Below are 19,270 nucleotides of genomic sequence, written 5' to 3'. Positions count from 1 at the left end.
CCCATGTTCGTAAACAATGTTTAGTAATGAAAACGTACTTTTGAGACCAAAACACTTTTAATCCTAGTTCCTCTACTATTTCAGTACACGCTTTTACTTTAATGACTTGATTAGCAAGTCTGGCACTTTATAAACACACAGTGTAGCGGTCTTGGCTATCCAGGGCGTTACACGGGAAGTATGACACCATGTACAGTCTGAACGAGGTGTGGGACGGGATAGCCGTCCAATATGGGACCAATGACTATAGGGACCTCTCGAGGTTGACGTCCACCTATAGGGAAGGTACTCCCCCCGCCTCTTCTGAAGATGGGGGAATTTCATGGTCTCCGAGCTCGAGCTCGGGGGAGAGTTCCAGTTAGGTTCCTTCCATCATTATTTTGTATATCTATGCGATGCTGAATCACTTTATATACTTTTTTATTTTTGTTATGATTCACATTGTGGCGTGATTGTGTAGGCAAGATGGATTCCGACCTTGACAACATCCTCGAGAGTGGTGGTGCCAAGAGGAGCAAGCGTCCCAGGGCGGGGTCGCGAAAGGTTGACCGGCCTACAAAAGTCCCCAAGAGGACCGAGAAAACACCTCCTCCCCCAACTCCACCTGTTACGAGCTCCAACGCGGCGCCGACTTCGTAGGTCGGTGCTTCCACCGTGGCGCCGACTTCGCAGGTCGATGCCTCTACTATGACCGAGCCCCAACTTCTTGTAGTGGTCCAGTCGACATTTGGTCCACCTCCCAGAAAGCCTTTTGCTTCTCGAACTCACAAGCTGTCGGTTTCTACTCACGTTGAGGAGTATGTAATTGACAATGCGACCGGATCCCATGGGTCCATGCTGGGCTCGGACGTTATGTCCCGAATTGGCCAGAGATTTAGCAGTCTCGACGCTCCTCAATGGCAATTTTTGAACAACGCCCGAGACTGCACCGCCCTCTACGAGAAGAGTATCGAGCTTGCCACCGCGGTAACTTTCCTTCTACTCCTTAGTTATATTTATACAGTCTTGGTGTTAATGACTGATGGACCCAAAACGGGTATGTTTTAAATATTTATAACTCGCAAGCGCACGAATCGTATATGGAATATAGTGTTCGTGTAAGCACGGGATCGAACCCAAAGGAGTTGTCTAAAATCGAAAAGAAAACTATTTTAAATCAAAATTAATAAAGTCTAACCTAGTTCCAAAGATTGATGATAATTTGAAACAATAAAAATAAAATAAAAGATAATAATAAAGAAATTAAAGACAATAAATCAAACTATCATTTTCTAAATAGATTTATAATTTTAAGCACAAATTATTTCTAAAAAGATAGGATTTTTCTTCACTTTTCAAAATTATAATTTCAAAGCATTTAGTGTAAATCAATCTAATGAAATAACAAATAAATCAATGAACATTATTTATAAGGCAAAACATAATATTTTTGTTCTAAGCATAGATGTGTACTATTTAATGACACATCTTACACAAAGAATATTATGTTTTAGCACTAATGAAGAACAAAGTGTAAATATATGCTAACAATCCAAAATACATGATATTTAAGATGAAAGAAGATATTTGAAGAAGAAAATTCCATAAACTTTGTTGCACAAAATGGGAAATCAACATACAAAATAAATACTATCTAGTGACATATTGTTTCATCATCACCTTAATAATCTTAAAAAGATTAGAAACACATAACTAAAATAGCAAATAAAAACTAAAAATTACAAACATAAATAGGAAAATTTGGAGGATGAACCCCCAAATTTGTCCTCTAAAAATACATAGAAAATAACCAAAAAAATGAAGTGAATGGAGAGGTTTTGAAATGTGTAGAGTTTTTGGTATGGTAACCTCCCCTCAAAATGGACACCCTAAATCCCTTATTTATAGCCAAAAATGAGGTATTAAAATAATCAATTTAAATTAATTAAATTGATTAAATTAATTTAATTAATAATAATATGACAAATAGAGATAAATTATAAGGTGTAATAATGATGTTTTGGGGTAAAATGTGTAGAAAGTGGGGTAAAAAGGGGTATTTTTAAATAAAGAGACAAGAGTACAAAAGCAAGCTTTTGTTGGGCTCAAGACAAATAAAGGGGCTGGTTTGGGCAGAGGAGAATTTGGGCATGGCTAGGCAACTGTGTGGAGAGCAGGCCCATGGTGCTGGAGTGTGCTGGGGCTGGGGTGACTTGGGCAGTCATGTGGAGTGCTGAAGATGGTGACAGCTGGCGATAGCTTGAGGCAGCTGGGGCATTGATGAAGGCAGTAGTGGAGTCTCGGCTGGAAGAGAAATGGCAGGAGCAGGGGCTGCATCAGGCGTGAGTGGCTGGAGGTTGAATGTTGGGCCTGGCGTGTGGGCTTGCTGCTAAAGGAGGAGAGTGGAGGCACGGGCTGGGCCTAATGGAGGTGCTTGGGCTGTTTTGCACTTAGAAAAATGCCATTTTTTTTCTTTCCTCATTCTTACTTTTCAAGAGCAAAAACACACCAAATTCCCTAACAAAGTAAACATAAACTAAATCATAGTAAAATATTTCCACTATAAATAAATCAAGTAAATTCTTTGAAAATATTAATTATAACTTAATTTAAATTTAATATTTCAATTCAATAATACAACATTTTTTACCTCAAACTAAACAATAATAATTTAAATAATTAACTACAATATTTTACAACAAAATAACTATAAAAACACACAAAATAATATAAAATCAAAATAAGACTAATAAATTCAAAATTACTTAAAAACTTAATAAATCAATTAAAAACTCAAGAATTAAGCAACAATTAGCACATAAAATGTGGTAAAATAACTCTATTTTGTAGAGTTATCAATGACAATTCTTTCTTTTGTTAGACTCTTGCTGTTACTGCCCAACTCAACCATAGGTTGAATAACGAGATCCATTCGAGCAAGACTTATGCTCAGGAGGCGAAGGATCTTCAACTCAAAGCAAGTGATGACCTGAAGGCAGCAAATGCAAAGATTGAGGCAGGAGCCGAGGAGCTTAAGGCCAAGGCATCTGAGCTTGAGAAGCTGAATGCTAGGCTTGCGGAGCTCGAGAAAGAGAATGCCAAGCTCGCGGAGCTTGAGAAGGAGAACGCTCGGCTCCAAGAGGCCAACAAAAAGCTCGAAGAGGACCAGGCAGCTACTTTTGATATAATTGAGGGTGAAAAGGCTCGCCTCCTTGCTGAGTATAAAGAGAAGAAGGACCAGGCGGTTGATTTGGCCATGTACAGACTGTGGGCCAACAACGAAGATCTCGATACCAGCTTCCTAGGTCCTCATGAGGCGAAGCTTCTAGATAAGTGGAATGCTCGGCTTGAGGCAGAAGAGGCTGCTCGGGAAGCCGCCTCCGAGGGTGCTCAGAAGGATAGTCATGCTATTCGTCCTGAGGGGTCCGATGCTGCTGATGCTGAGAAGGCCAAGGAGGGTGCTTCTTCTTGAATCTGATTTCGGGGGAAATCTCATCTCGGGGCTGCGTCCCCTTATTTTTGTAATTACTTTAATTAATGCCCGTAGGGCTGATACAATTTTTTTTTATTGTACGGTCCTTCCCAATTTGGCCCGAGCACACCAGCTGCTGGATCTCGTGTTGCCAAAAATACGCGTCTCAACACCAGATCTCCCACACCAAACTTTCGATCTCGCACCCTCTTGTTGAAATACCTGGTAGCTCGTTGTTGGTAGGCAGCGTTCCTCAACTGAGCTTTGCTCCTTTTTTCTTCAATCATGTCTAAGGTTTCTTCGAGCTGAGTGTGGTTTGAGTTTTGGTCGCAAATATGAGTGCGGATTGTTGGAATTTCGACCTCGATAGGCAACATTGCCTCGCAACCGTATGCTAGGGAGAACGGGGTATGCCCCGTTGATGTTCGAACTGTGGTCCTATATCCCCATAGGACTTGGGGCAATTCTTCGGGCCAACGTCCCTTTGCTTCCTCCAACTTTTTCTTTAGTGAACTCTTGAGAGTTTTGTTTACAGCCTCGACCTAGCCATTCGCCTGAGGATGAGCTACTGACGAAAAACTCTTTATTATTCCATTCTTTTCACAAAAGTTGGTAAATAAGTCGCTATCGAACTGGGTTCCATTGTCGGATACAATCTTCCTCGGCACAAAGTCAAGGACCTTCTTGGAAGTTATTGTTGCCAACGGTTCAGCCTCCGTCCACTTTGTGAAGTAATCCACAGTGACTACAGCATATTTTACACCGCCCTTGCCAGTTGGGAGAGAGCCTATGAGATCGATTCCCCATACCGCGAATGGCCATGGGGATGTCAACATGGTCAACTCGGATGGTGGAGCTCGAGGAATCGTGGCGAATCTCTGGCATTTGTCGCATTTCTTTACATACTCGAAAGATTCCGATTTAATGGTGGGCCAGAAATATCCTTGGTGTATGATTTTCATGGACAGGCTATGCCCCCCGGTATGGTCTCCACAGAGCCCTTCATGAATTTCTTTGATGATCTTCTTGGCTTCGGGTGGAGTTACGCACCGTAGTAATGGCATGGAATACCCCCTTCTATATAGCTTTCCGTCCAACATGGTGTATCGGGGAAGCTGATACATTAACTTTCGAGCCTAGTTTCAGTCTTTTGGAAGGACGCCGGTCTCGAGATATTCCACTATCGGGGTCATCCAGGTAGGCTCGGACTCAATCATATACACGTCTTCCTCCTCTGGCTCGTTAATACTAGGTGCCGAGAGGTGTTCTATGGGCACAACGTTTAGTTCATCATTCTCAGCGGAGGTGACAAGCCGAGCTAAAGCATCTGCATTAGAGTTCCGCTCTCGGGGAACCTGTTTAATCGCATAAAACTCGAAATGCTCTAATACGGATTTTGCCTTCTCTAAATAAGCTGCCATTCTCGTGCCACGAGCCTGGTATTCTCCCAAGATTTGATTAACCACGAGCTGGGAGTCGCTGTAGCAATGTATATCTTTGGCTTTAAGCTCTTTGGCTATACGTAGTCCCGCCAGTAAAGCCTCATATTCGGCCTCATTATTCGACGCCTTGAAGCCAAATCTTAAGGCAGAATGAAATCTGCTCCCTGCGAGGGTAACCAAAATGACCCCTGCCCCCGCTCCATTTTCATTAGATGAGCCATCGACGTAAAGTTTCCATAGCTCGTGGGCCGGGGTTATAACCTCGTCGTGGCCATACCAGTACATTCCACTATAGTCTGCCAATGCCTGTGCCCTAATGGTCATCCTTGGGTGGTAGGTGATCTCGAACTGTCCGAGTTCAACCGCCCATTTAAGAAGTCTACCTGAAGCCTCTGGTTTAGACAGGACTTGCCTAAGTGGTTGATCAGTCAACACATGGATGGGATGCGCCTCAAAGTAGGGTCGAAGTTTACGAGATGAATGAATTAAGCTGAGAGCCAGCTTTTCCATCAAGGGGTACCTCGATTCTGCCCCCAGTAACCTTTTACTGATGTAATAAACGGGTCTATGTACCTTCTCTTCTTCTCGCACGAGCACTGCGCTTATCGCGTGTTCGGTGGTGGAAAGGTATAGGTACAGTACTTCTCCCGTAACAGGTTTTGACAAGAAGGGGGGTTCTGCAAGGTGCCTTTTAAGCTCCTGGAAAGCCAGCTCGCACTCCTCCGTCCATTCAAATTTCTTACCTCCCCTCAAAAGGTTGAAAAATGGAAGACAACAGTCCGTAGATTTTGAAATGAACCTACTTAGGGCCGCCATCCTGCCGGTCAAACTTTGGACATCCTTGTGTCTTCGAGGTGAGGGCATGTCAATCAGGGCCTGGATCTTGTCGAGGTTGGCTTCTATTCCACGAGTGTTCATGATAAACCCAGGAATTTTCCTGAAGATACTTCAAAAGTACACTTCTGGGGATTTAGTTTCATGTTATACTTTCGGAGCACGCCAAAGCACTCTTCGAGGTCATCAACATGGTTATTGTTAAGTTGAGACTTGACAAGCATGTCGTCAACATAAACTTCCATGTTGTTCCCTATCTGTTATGAAAACATCATGTTCATGAGCCGCTGGTACGTGGCCCCATCATTTTTGAGCCCGAATGGCATGACATTATAGCAGTATGGCCTCTTATCAGTTATGAAGCTTGTATGTTCCTGGTCGGGGGCATGCATGGGAATCTGGTTATATCCAGAATAGGCATCCATGAACGACATCAGGCCATGCCCCGCCGTGGCATCCACGAGCTGGTCAATACTTGGTAATGGAAAACAGTCCTTCGGGCAAGCTTTGTTGAGGTCTGAATAGTCAATATAGGTCTGCCACGTCCTATTCGGTTTTGGGACCAACACCGGATTAGCTACCCAGTCAGGGTAAAAAGCATCCCTAATGAATAAGTTTGCTTTTAACCTGTCGACCTCCTCCTTCAGTGCCTTTTTTCTGTCATCATCCAGCTGTCTTCGCTTTTGTTGCTTCGGAGGGAAGCTTTTGTTTATGTTTAATGCGTGGCTTGCTATATTCGGACTTATCCCCACCATGTCTGAATGTGACCATGCGAAGACATCCTGGTTTTTCTTTAAAAAGAAAATTAGCTGCTATTTTGTCTCTTCCTGGAGGTGCTTTCCAACCTTTACCTTCTTCGAGGGATCGGTTTCCTCGAGCTGAATTTCTTCGACCTCTTCTAAGGGTTCGAGGCCAGCTTTCTCCTCAACCCTTGGATCGATCTCTTCATCAATCTCTAACACCGTCCCGTCTTTACTTTGAATAATGACGAGTGCTTGTGCGCTTGTCTGTTTCTTTCCTCTTAAGGAAATGCTGTAGCACTCCCTCCCAGCTAACTGATCTCCCTTCAATGTCCCGACGCTGCTAGGGGTCGGGAACTTAAGGGCCAGATGCCTTACTGATGTGACTGCCCCCAGCCCAACCAGGGCGGGTCTCCCGAGCAGCACATTGTAGGCCGAAGGTAGATCCACCACCACGAACTCCACCATCTTGGTTGCTGAAACCGGGTAGTCTCCCAAGGTTATGGGGAGCTCGATGGATCCCATGCAGGCGGTCCCATCTCCTGAAAAGCTGTATAAAGTAGTCGCACACGCTTTCAGGTCGCGAAGGGAGAGTCCCATCTTTTCGAGGGTTTCCATATAGAGAATGTTAACTGAGCTCCCATTGTCTATGAGAACTCGGTGGACCCTTTTATTAGCCAGCTGGAGAGTGATGACCAGCGGATCATGGTGATGAAACTGAACATGGGACGCGTCTTCCTCAGTGAAGGTTATTGGTTGGGATTCAATCCTCTGACTTTTTGGAGCCCTAGGTTCGGGTTCATAGGGAGACCCGTCCCCAGTCTTCAGCTCGTTGACGTATCTATTTTGGGCATTTCTGCCCGTGCCTGCAGGATGAGGCCCTCCCGAGATGGTTATCACGTCTTCTCCATCTATCGGTGGGGGCCTATCTTCTTCCCTAGCTCGGGAATTATTGTTTTGCGTGGGCTGCGACGCGGCTGCACTCTGGTTCGCGGTCGCCTGATTGTCTAAAGTAACCTCTCGAGATCAATCCTTCGATCTCGTCTTTCAGCTGTCGACATTCATCAGTAGTATGCCCTGTGTCTTTGTGAAATCAGCAATACTTGCTGGAGTCCCTCTTGGACTTCTGATTTCTCATTGGGTCCGGACGCCTGAAGGGGACCTGATTTTCATTAGCCAGGTATATGTTCTGCCGAGACTCGTTGAGCTCGGTGTACACTACAACAATTTTTCTCAAATATTACATTAAAATATAACATAATTTTAGAAGTGCTATTGATACGGAGACAAGAAAAAAAGACACGGGAAAAAAAATTTAGGCGGCAAATGAAACACTTTTTGCTGCCTAAAATTGACAAAAGAGAACGGCAAATTGACAAAGGAGAACAGCGTGCCTCTCCCTCTCTCAAATCCCTAATCTCCCTAATCTCTACCAGTCTTTCTCTCATTGCATTCAGTCTCAAATCCCTAATCCCTAATCCCTAATCTCTCAGTGCATTCAGTCTTTCTCTCATTCGCTCTCCCGTGCTCTTTCTCTCATTTGCTCTCTCACATTCTCTCGGCTTTCTAACCCTCATGCCGTTGAACCATACCACAACCACACCCCTGCTGAAGCCTCCCTCACGCCGGTACTCACGCAACTGAAGCACACCACGACCACGCCCGTGCTGTAGTCGTTGAGTCTCTCGTCCCCCCCTCTCTGTTTATCTCTCCCGCTGGCTTTGAGCAAGAACTGGAGACCTCCGTTTGTCTCTGTGAGGTATAATTTTTTTTTTTTTTCAGATTTCAATTTAATATCAAAAAACCATTTTGATTATTATCAATATATATATGCTTGTGTTGGAATAATTTTTCGATTGGCATTTGGAATTTGATGCGATTTTATGCATGGATTATATATTTATCAAGTATTCACAATCCAGATTGATGTTTTGATATGGTGATTCACAAATTTGCAGGCCCTTCCAATTTACTTGGATAAAATGTTCAATCAGTATGTGGCTATAATTCTCTCTGTGACTTTTGTTCTATTTTTTGGAGAGGTATTTTATTTTTGTTCCATTAACTTTCATGCTTGGTTTAACAGTAAAGTGTCAATATTTTTGTTGGCTTATTATGATGGAAACTTGATATTCATTTTTCTAAATCAGGTTATCCCACAAGCTATATGCACTAGATATGGACTTGCAGTAAGTTCCAACTTTGTTTGGCTTGTTCGGATTTTGATGATAATTTCCTACCCAATTTCATACCGAATTGGAAAGGTACAATCTCCACTGGAAAGTTGATGTTTAAACATTTAAATGTGAACTTGGAATTTGCATTTATCAACCCTCTAATCTATACTATTTTAAACTGGTGTTTTAGTCATTGAATTTAAGTATTTTTTCAGTGGTTAAAAATAAATCATAAATGTAAAGCAAAACTGTGGAATCTGGTTGCAAAACGATGGATTCTTAATGATATCAGATTATAAGGGATTTATATCTATTTTTTGACTTGAGATATACACAATGCAGATTTTGGATTGGGTATTAGGACATAATGAAGCTTTATTTAGGCGAGCTCAGTTAAAAGTCCTTGTCTCCATCCACAGCCAAGAGGTAAAGTAAAGTTGTTGAGGATAATTAATATGCTCTTTAACTTAAGGAATAGCTTTACAAGTTGAAAATATGAATTATTGCTATCATCTACCACAGATATATCTTGGCATTAGTTCTGATTTCCTTATCTTGTCATAATAGGCCGGCAAGGGTGGTGAGCTTACACATGACGAGACAACAATTATTAGTGGGGCACTAGATTTAACTGAGAAGGTAAGGTCTTAATAGAAATATCATTATTCCTTACATTCATTTCCTTCTAATTTGCATGTATGCCAGTGATAGTATTATATCCAACTATTATATGAGGTGGACGTAAATCCTGGTGAATATGAAAGTTTATTTTACTTCTTCTACTTCTCTCTCTCTCTGAGTCTTTAGAACTATACCAAAGAGGCTAAAACTTATTTTTTTTAATTGTAATTTCATTTTGAAGTATAGCTATTTGAAACTCTGTGCTCATGCTAAATCTTTCTCTCTTTCGAGTTCGCTTATTCAATATTCTGTTTTAAAGTTGTTTGGATTTTTTTACTTTACTCCCCAGTCATCTTATCTTTTGGTTTAAAGAGCATTCTGAAACTTTTCTTGTCATTATAGTTTCATTTTGATGTATAATGATTTCACTCTTTATGCTCATACTGAAATTGTAACTTGAATATGCTAGTAAGCTTGCAATAATGTGTCCTGATTAGAAAATCAGCATCTTACTTTCTTTCTATTATTAATTTTTTTAAATCTTAAAAAACAGACAGCTGAGGAGGCTATGACACCCATTGAATCAACGTTTTCCTTAGATGTCAATTCAAAGTTGGACTGGTGAGTTTTGGTCATGAATTCATTGTTCTTTCTTACTGTCAATTGGATTTTACTGGTTTTCACAATTTTTGTTTACATGCTCTTTTTAGCTGATTTTCAAAGATTCAGTCACTCGACCTTAGAAACTATTTTTTTATAAAAGAAGAAAATATAGAAAGTTTTGTTGTTGTTGTAGTGATAGATTGTGTTAAAGGAAGGATTTTTAGCTGTGATATCAGTCCTAGGCTCCTAGCCTATCATCTTAGGAACACTATCCCAATTAGTTGCTGGCTTGTCAATAGTTCTATCACCTTTTTACACAAAGTTTCACTGAGGATAGTTTGTACATTTTATTTTTATTTTCGCATACAGTGCTCTAGCATATCATAATGGCGTGACCCATGTTTACTGAAACATGTCTTATGCTGCAATTGAAATGTTAGGAATGTTTGAATCACATGACAGCTCAATGTGTTTTCTCGTCGTACAGTTATTTTCTGTTTTCTTAGCAGAAGTTTGTTGCAGAAAAAAATTATATTTTTTTACTGTATTTCTCATTTTTCTCCTCTTTTTATTCAATAACGCAAGGAGGCTATGGGAAAAGTTCTTGCTCGGGGGCATGGTCGAATTCCTGTCTATTCTGGGGATCCGAAGAACGTTATTGGACTGCTTCTGGTGGGTGCTAGAATAGTAGAATGTGAATGTTTAGAAGATGTTTGTATACTAGATGCATTTTAAATTTGACTTATCAAAGGAACTAACAGTGGGCAACATACTTTGTACTCTGCTCTTTAACTTGTTCAATTCTGCTTATTGTTAGGTGAAAAGTCTTCTTACTGTACGACCTGAAACAGAGACTCCAGTCATTGCCGTTTCCATCCGGAGAATACCACGGTTTGCTTAACTCTTCAATTACTAATTTTTTATTTTTTAGAAAATACATTCAGTCGGAGTATCCAGTGTTGATTTGTATGTTGTATACTCAGAGTTCCTGCCGATATGCCACTATACGATATATTAAACGAGTTTTAGAAGGGCAGCAGTCATATGGCAGCTGTGGTGAAGACTAAAGGGAAAAGCAAGCTCCCTACAATTGATGGGGAGAAGACTTTTCTGTGGCTGCCTAGTAATAATTTTACAAAACATGTCTATTTCTATATGCATATTTATATTATTTAGGCTTCTTTGTTTGATGCTTTTGATAATTAATATGGTTTTTTTAAGAGTTACTATAAGCACTTATCAATGTTTTGGTAAAAGATGAAAGTATCTTTAGAATGGGTCCATTATTAAGAGTTGATCATTTATGCGCTAATTTCATCTAATATAAATATTCAACTGATTGCTTTTTGACAAAGTGGTAATATAATATTTTGTATTGATTGCTTCAATGCTTTTAGCCAGGTCTTAATGAGAAATTAAAATGCATAAAGCAACATTCAATGTTGGAAGTTTCTTTGATTAATATTCAGGTTCAAGGTATTTGAGCTTTCTTACATGGGTTTCTTTATTTATGTATATATTAATCAACTAATGCCTTAAGGTCTTTCTAAGCAGTTGGAAAGAGCAACAATAGAAATAGAAAACTAATTCAGAATACAGAGCATAAAAAACAACCAGATGCACATAAAACAGAAAGGAAAAAATGGCAACAGGTCTTCACACGTGATTATATTTGATCTAATTTACTTTGGAGTTTTATCTTCATATATAGCTATTTGATGATTTGTTTATTAATTGTTCTATTAACTTCCATTCAATTTTTCGTCTCTTATTTATAGGTTAGGAAATCAATCAAAGAGACTGCCTTAATTCTCTCTAATGATGATGTTGATGGTGGCAGGGCTTGGCAAGGCGAGGTGTAGGCTCGATGGTATGTATCTCTTCTAACCAGTGATCAAGCTTGGCATTTTTTTAAGGTGCAACCTGTTGGCATAATCCTTTTTGTTGCTATCATGACTACACAAGGCATGATTCTATAGCTTGATTTCTTATAAGTTTTCACCATGTCATTTTAGCTTGCGATGAGTATTTCCATCTGTTATGGTGTATTCAATATTTTCATCTGTTTTATGTTAATTTTGTTTGTTTGTAGGGTCTACTTTTGTTTACAAAAAGTAACTTTTTTTCTTTGGTTGTCTTTCCAAATATAAATTCCCATTAGGACATTGCATATTATATCAAGGCAGATGCATAGAACTTTTAAAGAGCAGTTACTATGAATTAAGTGTGGTGCGATTATTATTTGGTTGTTATGCTAGTCACTTGTCCCTCCTTAGTGACTCTCATTGTCTATTTTGCCATTTCTGTCCTATTTTTTCTTAAGTTTTCTTAGTTCTTTCTGCTCTGATGTTGTTCTATTTTGATGTATTTATTTCATGTATAGGTATTATATATATACAAGGATATATGTACATCTGTTTGTGTCTCCAGATATAGTTATTTCCCTCTCACCCACGATCTCATTCTCTCTCTTTCTTTCTCTGTTGTTGCAGAAGTTAGCATGGAGGTGGGACTGTGGGGATGGTGTTGTAACAGCGGGGACTTCAATGCGACTAGGGTACCGTTTCCGCGAAGAAAATGGTTTATTTTGATTACATCCCCACTTATCTAAAGGGGTAATGGCGATTTTTTATTCTTAGGCATCATCTTTGATTATTTTTTATAATAATTATTATATATTAAAATAACTCATGAGTTTGAAGAAAAATAATAAAGTTTTGGTTTTTTCTTCTGTTTATCTGGATTTATGGCTTGATAGAGATGATAATGGGTTTTAAGTCTCAAATACAGTAGTTTTAAGGAAAAACTGAAGTTTAGGTTTATATTTTTGCATTGAATAGTATTTTTATTTTTTTCTATGAAGTTTCAGGAAAGATAAATACAACATTTAAATTTGTGATTAACTTATTTAGTTCTAGTTGGCCAAATTCTTAGATAATTCGCAGTTAATGTAATAGGGTGTTCATGTAAGATGTTAATGATGTTGGGTATTATGGTCTTGCAGCTAAGCTTCTATGGAGGGGTGCTGAGTGTTGGAATGAGTGTTTAAAGCTTTTGGGCGTTGCTGAAGCAGCAGAAGCATCAATGGATTCTGACCAGTTAAGCTCTGGAATTTCAGATTTTGATACTCACTTTCAAGGCCTCATAGTTTAGAAAAGGTCTCTTTCTCTCTCTCTCTCTATATATATATATTTATATAACCGCAGTTGTCTCAACTTATTTCTATATTCTATTCCATATTCATCATTTGTGAAATGTTCTGTTTTAACTAGTGTGAAGTATATGGTTGTTGTTGATGAATGGAATGCACTAGTACATAATGGAAAACTAGGCGAATAATGCATTTACAATAATGGAAAACATTAATCCAATATATTTTAAATTCTTTTGAAGTTTTATAAGGTGTTTATATCATTGAGCTGAATAATGAACAAATTATAGACAGATTATGTGTGCATAAATATATTCTATGCAGTGATTATCATTGCTGTTGAGCTTTGATCCTGATGGTTTTTAAATTTGAATGCTCTATAGGGCTACTATTTTTCCATTATCGTTATACTTAGTTTCTCGACCCCAAGATTTTATCTTTCTGTTTTCATTCTGTGTTTGAAATATATCTGGTCTAGTGTGTTAATTAGGTGGGGTTCGGGTGGGGAAAGGGTACGTGTATGTATGTGTTTGCCCTTTTATCTAAAAATCTAGTTTAGCCCTAGTTTTCACAAAGATCAGCTAGGTTTTGGCAATAGTTCATTTTTGACACTCCACTGTATTCCCCTCTGTTTTTTTTCAGTTTATTCATGTTCTCTGTAATCTTTTAAGAATTTTTCTGTTATCTGATGCGTGAAAGGGGCTATTGGTGGTATGTGACATTACTAAAGCTGCAGAAGCTGCACTAAAGTTGGAGCGTGAAAGATTAAAAAAGTTGGAAGACTTGGATGAAGGAAACAAGGCCTTAGGATTGAATGTAAATAAGGTTTGCTCTCTATATTGTAATTCATATTTATTTGAAAATTGTTAATCTCTATTTGGTAACTAGAAACTAGTATTTTTGTTTGGGATTTTCTTGCAGCATTCTTATAGAGTTTAATTGTTTAAGTATATTAAGCTTTAGTTTATCTTGACAGGAGGTTTCTGCTTAGCCTTTTATTAGCCTATAAATGTAATGTTTGCTTTTATTAGCCTTTTCATTCTTCCTTTTTATACACATTACTGCATTGAAGTCATAGGTTGTCTATGATTTTTCATGCTTACGTTTGACACTTCTATCAGATAATAGTACATATTCTTTGATTGCTTGATTGATGCTTTTGAAAGTATAATACAGATATATTTAATAAGAGCTAATAATTTCATTAATGCAACATGGATGACTATAGCTAGCACTTTAATAAGTTCTTATCTTCCAGTTTTATCAGATACTATATTGTGCAGTGACATAATATATCAAGTGACCGATTACACACATGCATAGGCACACACTGACACCTATACTTGGATAGACTGATAAAATCTTATAATTTCATTACTTCCAACATAGAAACCTAGAATTACAACTTTCATGCATTTTTAATTAATACAAGGCAATTTGGTTCTGTTTTTTTTTTTTTTATAAAAGCCCTAGAATTACCACTTTAAGTAATTGCTGGTGTGATTCCATTATTACACTCGAATATTACAGGTGTGTAGATGTGACTGGAGCTTACAGTGCTCTAAAGACGGAGCTTAACATAAGCTTGACAGCAATAGGCCTTTTGTGGACTACAACTGGCTTTATTGCAAAGAGGATTACACATGGACCTGTGGAAGAAAGGGAAACATGTATATGACAAGTGCACAGCAAATGGACTCACAACAAAGACAAGTGCACAAAGGATAATGAATTGAAGGATGGAGCAAGTTTCATGCATGGTTTACTTTTGTGTATCTTGTAATTTTTTGTTTTTCATTTTTGAAGTAAAAAATGTTCAAGATTATAAAAATTTATTATGTTATGCTTTCAAACTTAAGTTAGAACTAAGATCTCATGAAATAGACACATTCAGAGTTTGAATTAGTTATTGTTTAATGTAATACTTATGGTTTATCAATCTATTGAGAATTATATTTTATGATTAATTTTGATTTTTTTTTCAAAATACAATAATGAAAATCTTTTAATTAAAAAAAACTTATAAGTACCATTATCACAATAAAAAACCTTAATATGTTATGATTTAGAAACATATTATAAGCGTAAAAAATCGTTATGGTTTATATAATATAATAAACTAAAAATGTTATCAAAATAATCAAATGTAACAGTTGAAAAGTGTTATGAAAAAAGTACAAGATTAAACTTCAAATTTATAACCAAAAACTCTATCTAAATGTTATTATTTCAATATTATAGCACCTAAAAATGTGTTATTGAATAGTTTAAGATAACACCGAACATAACATTCAAAAATTGTTATAGAAAAGACTGGACTTTTAATAATAGGGGCTATGTTAGCATTTTCAGAACAATAGTCCCGGTTAGCAGTTTTGAAGTGTAACGAATATTGTTTTTTCTTGTAGTGGTACACTCTGTACACGGAGAAATATCTCTCCCCCTTCTTTTTCTTTCCTCCTTCGGCCTCGGGGTTACTCCCTTCATTCTTTTTTCTCTTGGAAGGGTTTTTCACAGCAGGCTTTGAAGCTACTGGGTCCGCCGAGGTTGAGGCAGAGTTTACGTTTATCGTTGTAGTTTCGGGCTGGGAAGTCACATTAAGTGTCGACCTTGCTTCCTCTACATTGACAAACCTCTGCGCTCGTCTGTTAAACTCGGTTAGGGACCTCACCGGTTTTCTCTGCATGTCGTCCTAGAGGGCACTTCCTGGCATTAATCCGGCTTGGATAGCCATTAGGTGACCGCTGTCATCCACGTTCTGAGCTCGAGCAACTTCCAAATTGAACCTTGTAAGGTAACTTTTTAATGTCTCACTTGGCTGTTGCCGAACATTAGTTAGGGTTGACGCCTCAGGTCTAACCCCCATCATGGCTCTGAATTGCTTCTTGAAGTCTTTAGACAGCTGCTCCCAAGAAGTTATTGAGTGTCTCTTATATTTTTCGAACCAGCTTTTGGCAGGTCCTGTCAATGATGCTGGAAATAACATGCATCTGAGCTCGTAACCCACGTTACTGGCTCTCATTATGGTGTTGAACGTACTCAGATGGCTGTACGGGTCGGTCTTTCCCTCAAACGTTGGGACGTGAGGGATCCGAAACCCTTGGGGAAATGGAGTGTTGGAAATATGGGGAGCAAACGGTTCAAGCTCCTCATCAGAATCTTCATATCGATCATGTCCTTGCTCGTTTTTCAAAAGCCTAAAGGCCTTTTCCAGCTGATCGATTCTTTCCTGGACTGGGTTCGGTTCGTGAGGGGTACTGTCTGGAATCGGTTGTCGTCGATCACAATTCTGGGCTCGCGCCTCCGTAGGGGATCTTTACGCCTATTCAAGCGATCCCTCAGGTCCGGGTTTATCGGGTCAACATTACCCCGACTTTGATTCAAATGTTCTCGTAGGTCGGAGCGATTCCTGCGGCCCCCAGTATTCTTACGACCTTGATCATGCATGCTGACCGATCTGGTATCTCCAGAGTCTTCACTAGTAAAACTTGTCGCATGGTTATTTCAAGATGGGTCTTTTCTATGCCGCCTCGTTTCCGCTGTGCGAGACCGAGATGTTTGACTCCTTTCAGATAGGGCACCTCTCCGCTCCTGAAAAGTTCCCTTATTTCCTTGTCTCCTCTTCGCACGCCTTTCGTCCTGGTCTCAAACTGGTTGTGTATTCCTGTGAGGAGGTGAAGGATATCTTATAGGCGATGGAGGGAACCGTATGGGTGACGGTGGCTGCAACCCACTTCGCGGCCTAGATGGTCCGGAGTTTGCCCGAGATGGGTTGGTTGCGTTTGGTGCGCTCCCTGGGACTTGAGTCCGAGCCTCTGCAGGGGCTCGGTTGTTCTCAGTTCCCGCAGGTACTTCCACAGGTGGATTAACCAGGGCCCTAGCCCGGGTACTTCTCTGGGGCCTAGGGGGAGCGGATGGCTCTGCTGGTGTAACGCCCCAAACTCCAGGGACCGTTACAGTGTGCCTTGTAAACAGTGTTAAACTCGCTAATCGAGTCATTTGGCCAAAATCGTGAACTAAGTGTAATTAGCGTTTTAGGGATTAAAAACTTTGGTTAGGATGTAACGTTTCACTAGAACGTTTAGTTTAAACTTTGGGATCCCGAAAATATAATTTCAGAGTTTATTACAGAAAATATTTACAACAGGCCGTTCTAAGCGGCAAAACAGGGTTCAACCCTAGTTCCACTTTAAACCTCGGCCGTGGCGGACGAGCAGCTGCATATGTACACGTCATCACCTAAGCTCTCCAACTCAAGGATGGTCCAACTTCCTCTTGCCTTTACCTGCACCACGTAGCACCCGTGAGCCGAAGCCCAGCAAGAAAACATAATATATCATGATATAATATCAACAATAACCAAAATAACCAATCAGAACCAACAGTCCATACAGATGGGTGACAATAGCCAAAAGTCACAATAATGAACATTGCTCCCTCTAGCCATGTGACGATAGGGTCACCAGGGCTCAACTGATAAGGGATTCTTTCATATGCTTGGTTAGGACAGGTGCAAGGTGATTAGTCACCAACATAACCTTCCTCACGACCCTAGAGTCGAAACTATGGACAACGTCCCTTAGCCATGTGACAAACAGTCACCGGGGTCATATACCTTGGCTATAGTCATCTGGTCGTAGACCAGGCAAGCGCTTATAAGTTCTTCGACCTTAGGGTCGGTCCTGCATTAACGCCATGGAGCTATTCAATGCGTGATCATCGACCTTAGGGTCGGTCTGGCATTAGTGCCTTAGAACCACTCAATTCACGATTCTCGACTTTAGAGTCGGTCCAGCATTAATGCCATGGAGCCATTCAATGCTTGATTCATCGACCTTAGGGTCGGTCTAGCATTAATGCCATAGAGTCATTCAATGCGTGATTCTTGACTTTAGAGTCGGTCCCTGACTAGTCATTGTCATTCACAAATAAGTCATGCCGCCAATCATATATCACATGTTCCATATCCATAAACAAGGTATTCAGCATGCTTATTAAACAGGTACTAGTACAATTAGGACCATGCATAAACACAGAGGCTCAAGCTCTGAACGATATCATACTCAGTATACAAAGCATGTCCTAATCACATGTTTCTCATGCATCATATGCAATATCCAGCCATCCAACATGCATCAAGAATAGCCATGCATGTCATACATAATAATCAACTAACATGCATCATAATAACCATGCATGTCACATAAACACATGGTGCAGTTTTCTTACCTCCAGTTCGAGTAGAGGTTAAAACAAGAACGACCCTTGAGAACGATCGATCCTTAATCCTTTAGCGGTCACCTAGTCATAAGCAAAACAATCTCCAATTAATGAAAATTACCAAAGATAGGGTCTTAACCTAAACCCCACTCTCGGGACCTCAAAACATGCCCATACGGTGAGTAGATTCGATCCCGGGCCTTAAGGATTGAAACCCCAAGCCAAAAGCCCTTAAAAACACCCAAAACAGGGTTAAGAGGAAACAGGGGAGCGCTACAGCGCTACCCTTCTAGCGCCCCAGCGCTCAAGGCAGAAACACAAACAGCCCAACCTCCCTGCAGGTAGCGCTATAGCGCTACCTTCAGCCAGCCAAATCCCAGTTTTTCCTTCCTTCGATTTTACCATTTCTAACCCAAACCAAAAGCTTCCAAACGTCAAATTAACTCCCAAATGAACCCAAATACCATCTCCACATGTCCTAAGGACCACAACCCCAAGAACCCTAGTCAAAACCCCAACCAATTCCCAAGTTTCCAACCCAAAAACCAGCTGAAACTTAACTTATAAAGCAGAGTAAAACCAAGAGTTCTAGTGGCTAGAAACTCACCTTAATCTTGGCAACACACCCTCTTCAATGGTGGAGCACAACCCTAGCTTGGCTAAGCTTGGTTCCTTGGCTCGATTCCTCAAACTGAGCTCGAAAATCCAAAGAGAAAAGAGTCAGAAAATCTATCAGGAGAGAAGAAGGAGAGACTCTGTTTTTCCCCTGTATTTCCACAGCCTTCCAACACTTAAAAGCTGATATAAATCCTTAGGGTCAAAAGACCATAATGCCCCTAAGCCAAATAAACCCCTTTAAAAGCTTCCAAGGGTAAAATCGTCCTTTCCCGCCTATCTCGTTAATTATAATTAACGCTCTCCAATTCCCGCTATCCTCAATATTCCCAAATTCCATTAAATCATATCTCATTACCCTTTAATTCCCGGTAATGCTCTAATCATTAAATTCACCCCGAGACTCACCCAGAGCC

General features: G+C 39.9%; 1 pseudogene; it reads left to right on the top strand.

The window, feature by feature from the left end:
* The first annotated feature begins 8,416 nt into the window (after positions 1-8,416).
* LOC133795498 (DUF21 domain-containing protein At4g14240-like) lies at positions 8,417-14,010 on the top strand (annotated as a pseudogene).
* Positions 14,011-19,270: the final 5,260 nt, after the last annotated feature.

The sequence above is a fragment of the Humulus lupulus genome, chromosome 8 (genome assembly GCF_963169125.1).
Source record: "Humulus lupulus chromosome 8, drHumLupu1.1, whole genome shotgun sequence".
In the NCBI taxonomy this organism is placed as follows: Eukaryota; Viridiplantae; Streptophyta; class Magnoliopsida; order Rosales; family Cannabaceae; genus Humulus; species Humulus lupulus.
This window is presented reverse-complemented; position numbering and strand designations above follow the sequence as displayed.